This window comes from Hyposmocoma kahamanoa, unplaced genomic scaffold (assembly GCF_003589595.1).
Source record: "Hyposmocoma kahamanoa isolate Upper Pololo Valley unplaced genomic scaffold, ASM358959v1 79, whole genome shotgun sequence".
NCBI lineage: Eukaryota > Metazoa > Arthropoda > Insecta > Lepidoptera > Cosmopterigidae > Hyposmocoma > Hyposmocoma kahamanoa.
The window spans coordinates 3,940,740-3,948,651 of NW_020653993.1; positions in this window are offsets into that span (position 1 = coordinate 3,940,740).

Consider the following 7,912-nt stretch of genomic DNA (forward strand, 5'->3'; position numbering starts at 1 on the left):
TGTGTGGATGTATCGAGTATATAACCAGAATAGAGACGAAGTAAGGGCCATCCATTCCTGACAACTCATCAGGCAAATGGGCCTTATATCACTTTTAAATATCAACTTTCGTTTGCACTGAAATCACAAATTAGAAAGCTGAAATAGTACAACGCCAACAACTGACCTGTGTACGTCTCCGTATATTCCAAAAATGTTCTCTATTTATTGTAATTCGGTGGTGTGGGAAAAACAGCAAAACATCTAATTACAAAACAAACGGAATCACATTTCATGGGTAATTAAAGATGAAATATGTAATTTTTCAAATTACAACATACAAATAAATGGGCAAAAAATTAAATATCGAGTTCTTAGGTTTTCGTAATTGTTACAATTAGAAAATGAAGCTATTTTATATATGGTTTTCTAACAAATATACGCGATTTAAGTAAACCTGGAGAAATAATTTCATTCCTAGGAAAAAAATAATTTTATATTTTTGAGTAAGGACCGTTTTGGCCAGATCTAGCTAACAGAAAGTTTGCCTCATTTTGAGTTGAGTAGATATTTTAATTATTTCTTACAATATTCAAACGACGGTTTTATGGATGAGAGATGAGAATGAAATTTTACAATCAGTAGTCATGTAATGTTGAATTTACATATTTTAAGTTACAACACTATTGTAATAGTAATATATAACTATTTAAAAAAATGCAATTTTGTAGTCAGGTGGCGTGTGCGTTCTCAATTAACCGGTTATCTTTACGAATCCTGGTTGTAGGAATGAATGTATCACGAAGAAATCTGTGTTACCGAGAATGTGCAAAACAATTGAAAGTAATGTACAAGAGATGTCCGTCCCAACATGTATTGATACAGGATAGAAGGCTGTGGTCTAAATCTTCTCTGTGACGTAAAATAGGTTGATCATGACGACGAATTTAAATATAAATTGTCTAGGAGTTATATTTTTTGAAGAAGGATTATATTTTGGATTTCATGTAATTAAAAGTAGCAGCGTAGAAATCATATACGTTTACGGTTATTGCATTAAGCACTAGTACCACGCAGTTCCAAAAATAACATTAAATTTTAATAGCAGTAGAATTCCTTGTCTATGAGTTCGTTCAGGAAGTAACACATTACCATACTTATCTGCCGCCAAGCAGTAATGTTCACATTATTACGTTCCGATTTTGAAATGTAGTGCTGGTGAAGTTACGGCACATAGGCCTTGTCAACTGTTGTCTCATGGTGACCGGCGCAGTGGCAGTGCCCCTCAGATCTTTGCGATTTAAAGCTCTGACTATCAATGCAAGTGTCGCTTACCATCAGGCACACGACGTTTTCGTCCCACCGGTGTTTGGTATTATAAAAAAACGATTCCGTCGACAATTTATCGATTTTACTATCACACGTCACTACTTTCAATACAATTCCCTTCCGATTCATCAGGTCCTGAATAGCTTGTAAAATGGTGGAATTTTTCAAAAGATGTAATAATAATGGCCTTTTAAAAAAGGTTTCCTTCCATTCCTGTCGATTTACTGAATAATGGTTCAGAAGCAAGTGAGAAATGATTGTGTAGGAAGCTTTTTTTAATTACCTGTTAAGTCGTGTTTTACATAAGCGTTATCTATTACAAAGGTGGCCTGTTCTTCTAGGCTTCGAGATTATATTAAATTCGAAATAATGTCGTCTTCTCAATGACTCCAATGTGACTTACTTAGTTACTTACTCCACTGGCTCAGCGATCCTAAATGTGTCTTGGCCTTCGACACGAGATGACGCCACTTTCTTCTTTCCTGTACAGTCAATCGCCCATTAATGGCTTGTATTTGCCTCCTCGTTGTTATTTTAACGATATCTGGGACTGGTCTTCGTTCAGAAATCCGACCATGGTAGGCTCGCTTCGCGCTCCGATCCCCTCCCATCCCTTTGAAATGGCCGAACCATCGAAGTTTGTGCGCTTTGATTTCGCCGATAACGTTTGGCCGGGCGGCGACAATGGACACAAAAAATCTTATTCTTGGTATTGATGGATATGCTAAAACGAAAGATTGTAAATTCTCTACGAACGTTTCGTTTTTGTCGAACAAGTTACAAATGTAATCCTTGACTGATTGGGCACTTTCGTCGTAGAACAAATGATCGATGAATAACTCTGGAATGGTTACCGTGTACAGGAAAGAGCAGCGTGGTGGGTAGACCAATCACAAGGTGGACCTCATTGATGAAGGTTGGGGTAATCCGCTGGATGCAAGCAGCGTAAATCCAGCCACTGTAGCGAGCAAATCCGGGGACAAATACATAATAAAAATATACAATTGGAAAGTAACATTTTCATTTGCTATGTGTAAAAATTGCGAAACCCTAAGAACTCGATAAAATTCAAATAATAAAAATGTTCGAGATTTTTTCCATCTATTTAATTTTAAATTTTTAATGACATTATAATTTTTCAAGCCCATCTGTTCCAATGTTGCAGTTAAGCTTTGATATACTACATTTCAGTAAAAAAACATCGTAGTTGTGTTCATAGAAATAGTTACTGTTCCTAATTAAGGTACTGTTTTGGTTCGAAAGCAGTATTAGTAAAACTAATTTGATTAAATCCCATTTCTGAGCATGTATCTAATTTAAAGAGGTATATCCATTGTGTCAGTGGAGTACAAGAAGTTAATTCATTCTGGGTTTCAATTTTTGATGTTATTGTTGAGGTAACTGCCTCCATGGCCGAACGATTCCCAGGACTGCCGTGCAGATGTGACGGGTTCGATTCTAGAGCCGGGAGATATATTTTAATGGCCTACATTTATTTCTCTCGTAAGTTTGGGTGTAATTTGTGGTTGTCTAATGTGTGTAAATGGCACCTGCGATACAAGGTCTCTAGTGCGGGGCTATGAGTGTGTGTGTTAATGTTATTGTTATTATGATTTAAATTGAGACGATGGAATTAACGGAAATTTCAAGAATTTATTAATACAAATCTAGATAGCATGTATATAGGTTGTAGCACAATATATATGTACGAAAGCCAGTACTTTATTAATTTCTGTGCGTTGCCGTCTGTGGGCAATCAGGACGGAAGGCAGATGACCAGATTGTAGGTGTTGGCTTATCAAATTCCAGGAGCATCGTCACTACTGAAAACAGCCATGTCACTGTAGGAAACTACCTTCTGGTTGGTGAAGCTCCTTAGGTTCCCAACCTGTTTATTGCGCGCTAGCTAGCTGGTTGTCTGCGAGAGTTCCGTGACAGATGCCACCCACCATCCACCGCCGGACACACTTCTTAGGGGAGTACGGAACGCAAGAGGTGGAAACAAGTAATCTTTAGGCATTACAACCACGGCCCTGATAAATTCACGTACCCGAATTTTTGTTTTAACTGAAAATTTAAATTTTATATTGTGTTTTTTTAAATAATAACTTTATTTCTGATCTCCTAGTTTAATTTATTACCCTCTTAGGTAAGATTAGTAACATTTCCATCACCAGGGGACCTAGGTCTAGACTTGGATTCCACCTCCATGTTGTGGATATTCCAAAGATTCGCGCAAAGCGTTACGCTTCCACATTAATATGGCGAACGGCTATGGAGTGGAATTCCCTGCCTGCAGACTTGTTCCTTGAATGTTATAACTTGGACTTTTTCAAGGCGAGAGTGAATAGGCATTATTTAGGTGTGTAGGCTCTATCGTCGACTTCATCGTCACTTTCAAGGAAGTCAAATGCACACTTACATTTGAATAAAAAAAAGATAGGAACTAGGGAATCGAACCCGATACACAGGGGCTTTAGTTCAAGAACCAGCAAAGGATACGTGCTGTTTCCAATAACATCGTTTTCTGCATTTGTGCTGGAAGCGACTCATCACACCAATCCAACAGTCTTATTTTTTTATGATATCAAGTGAAGCGACACCTCTGTCCATAACAGTTGTAGTGCCACTCAGAATTTTAAATCACAAAGATCTCAGGGACACTGCCACTGCGCCCGTCATCCTGAGACAAAAGTTGACAAGTCCCATGTGCCTGTAATTTCACCAGTACCCCTAACCTCGCAAAATTGGAAAGCAGTAAAGCCCATATTACTGTTTGACTGCAAAAATAGGTAAGATTGTTTATCATTAGAATTAAACCAGTTTCGAGTATGTATGGATAGGGACAGGGGGTAATAATATTTTATGTATTTTAAAGTGATTTAAAATTTAAAACATGGTATACATTGTATTAAGGTCCTAATTTATTAGCTGACAACGTTCAGTATTGAAATTGAAAAACTTTAGTTGAGTGCTTTGAAAATGTAATAAAACAATCAGCTGTTCCATAGTAAACGTAAATATTTGCACGACCCAAATGTTCGAAAGCGCTGTTTATTTTTCGCGAGAAGGGTTCACATAGTGAAACTTATTTGGTTTCATGTAGGTATACAACATGTCCTGAAAAGGATATTAACTAATAAATTAGATCTTATGTTGTTCGTTTTAAAACGAAAGTGTTAATTTTAATTTTATTTGAAAATAGTTATTTACGTACATAGTTCGATATAGGGATTAATTGGAAAAAAAATTCTACAAAGTAGAGTAAAAGATTTACATTTCTAAATTACTTGCACTTGCCCCCCGTAGTATGTTGCCTCGGTTATTATATCCACATTTAGCTCTCAAATTCGAGTGATTTTAAAATTTTATCACAATAGCTAATATGGCGAACACGGTGACGACACATTTTTATGTCATCGCGAGCGCCGCGACCAATGGCTGCAAAAGATTAACAAAGTCTCAAACATGATTGCAATGTCACAGCTGATTTTCAAAACATTTTGAGAGTTCTGCACAGTAAATTTATTAACGTAAAAATTGAGCGCGACAATACAGGATGAAAAGAAATAATTAAAAAGAAACGTTTTCGCAGCGATAATTAAACGACAAAGATAGCTATATACGCAATTTCATATCGTGGTTCTTGTACTTCACAATGTATAATTACTATATTTTACACCACATTTTTATCTTCGTCCTGATAAATTACATACGAGGTGTTCACTTTATGACGACGTGACGTTATGGAGATTATTCGATGATCAGTTGTCAAATCTCACGTCACTTTGACTGCTCAAATTTGCTGACGTCGTAGAGACATCGTCAGATGTTATCATTTTGTATGTGTTCAGAATAATGGAAGGTTGTTTTATTAATAATAATTCTTTATTGTACAAAGAAAGGATGACAGCCATCGAAACAATGAATTTATTACAAACCAAATTTCTCGATCGCATAATTTCACGAAATTCAGCCGTTAAGTGGCCAGGTCGATCATGTGATTTAACACCGCCGGATTATTTTTTATGGGGTTATGTTAAGGACAGAGTCTATACGGAGCCAATCGAATTGTATGCAGCCTTAAAACTCAAAATTCGTGAAGTGATTAACGAAATAGACCCACCATTTTGTCAAAAAGTGATTAAAAACTTTGATGAAAGAATCGACGTCTGTAACTGTGGTCGTGGTGGACATTTATCAGATATCATTGTTCATTCATAATTGCCAAACCTTACTTTTTTTAATACAATAAAAATTTTAATCATTGTCATCTAATTGTTTTATTTTGATTTACAAAACAAAGTTCTTGTTGAAAAACCCTATATATACAGGCTGTATATTTGAAAGTGAGACATATTCATAGCTGTCATAGTAAATCATATTACAACTTAATATAGCCTAAAATAAAATTAGGATATGGCATAGAACAAAAAATAAATCAACAAATTTGTTTCGGAGTGTACATAGGAATAAACTGATTCCCTTTACGCTTGATTTCGAGTGCAATGGGAATATTACCTAGCGAGCGCCGAGTGAGACAGCAACAATAACAATGATTTTACATCTCCCTTCTTACTAAAAGCACCTCTTTTCTCTAGAAAATAAAAACTAAGTTACTCACCTACGCATGTTTATGTTTTGATGAAAAAAAGCTGTTATCGAAAGGATTACCTTTTAGCTTATGCTAATTATTTTATGCTTCTGAACTATCGTCGAAATGTTTTACGTACTAAAAAAGATAAGTTTATGATTTAGTAACTAATTATCATTTAATAAGAACTGAGGTTTTTGGCGTAGTTAAAAATGTGAAATCAAATTATTTACAGTGACTGATTTTTTTAGTTATTTACAGTTTATTTACACTTACGTGATACGGAGCAAGTGTTCTAAATGTCCACCGTTTTCCACAATGCATAGTCTAGCACTTCGTAGTAAATTTTGTTTTAAATTGTTCAACACAGTCACATTTTGTCTCACAGTGTAAAATGCTGAGATATTCCTCTCATGCAACACTTCGACACTGTTCACCTCCCCCGCGTAAAACTCCGATTTGGGAACATTTCAATAGCTCGTTTCACACTATCACCACTTATTGCGTAAAGTCGCACCATCTCAGTCAATTCGACGTTAGAATAAATATCTATTTTGCGCGAGCGAGCGGAAGTACAAATAATTTACGTATCTTTGCTAGACCAAGGTCGCGCGTGCACTGTCTCTATGCGCCCGCGCCCCGACGCCCGACCTGTGCTTTGATTTTCGCCGCCGTGCCGCAGTTCGCCATTGCGTTGGAGCACTAATAGTGATGTGCATAGATTCCGATAACTAATGTTGTTCACAAGTAGTAGGCGATAAAAAAAAATAAAAAAAATTGTAAAGTTTATGTCATTAGTTTATTATTTCCTTAGGTACAGAATCAGGAATATTACGCACTCTATAAGTATGTCCCACTTTCAAATATACACAAATTACTAGTTTATATATATGTTACCGATTAGCTATCTAACACGTTCGACAGGAAGTACTCTTTTAATTTATGTTTAAAAGATGCCACTAATGGACTATCACGAATGCCAGCAGGCAGTTTATTCCACATACGAGTTGCACTTACCGTGAAAGAGTTGTGGAAGAATTTAGAGTTGGATTGGGGATATAATAGTGATCTAGTGTCACAGGCACCTTTTGGGCGGGAACTGGGGAATAAGGTAGAAAAATGGGAACACAGATAATAAGGAAGCTGGTGGTAATGTGGAATTTTGTATAGGAGACAAAGAACGTGCATATCTTGCCGAAGTCGGATTGGTAGCCATTTTAACTTAGTCTGAAATCCAGAGACACGGTCATATTTACGTAAACCGAATGTGAAACGGATCCGGTAACGTAGAGGGTAACGACTATTCAGCTACGAAACCTGTCCCACAAGTGGAAGCAGGGTGCGTAGGCACGACCTTTCAGGTATCTCGGCAGACCAGGCTATCACGGCCAGGAGATTCACACGAGTGGAAGCTAACTCGGAAGCGAGGTAGGAGAGGCAGCAGAGGACCTTTAGCCGTGGAATATCCATACTTATACAAAATTTCACGTTCTAGGTCATCATTTGCTATGAACACTTTGACAGTGCGTTTTATCTCCATCTCAACGCCACCTAGCAGTGTGAGTCCGAACTAAATAGGTGGTCGTTGGCACTTATTATAATGGCTTGGTTCTACGTATTATATGTGAACATTTATTTTCAATTCAAAGTACAGTGACAATGGGTAATATTATCATTAACAAAAACGTAAAACAAAATAGAACAATAACAAATTTTTAACACTAAATTGTGTCAAAATACAACGATATCCAATAAAAACATGAAATTTCAAATTCTTTTATGCTGTACAAATCATTACACAAGAAAATGAGTTTCAGCCCGGTATACAATATTTCGTCTTTAACACTTCAGATTTGCGGTTGAATGTACGTTCCTCTACGAATCTATACACCAATTAGATAGAATTGATTACATGGCAAATTTCTAAAGTTTATTATGCAAATAATAGGGGTTAAAGTATGATATTGCCGATTTGTACTGAAAATCTAAATTGTTTATTTTTTTAATTTT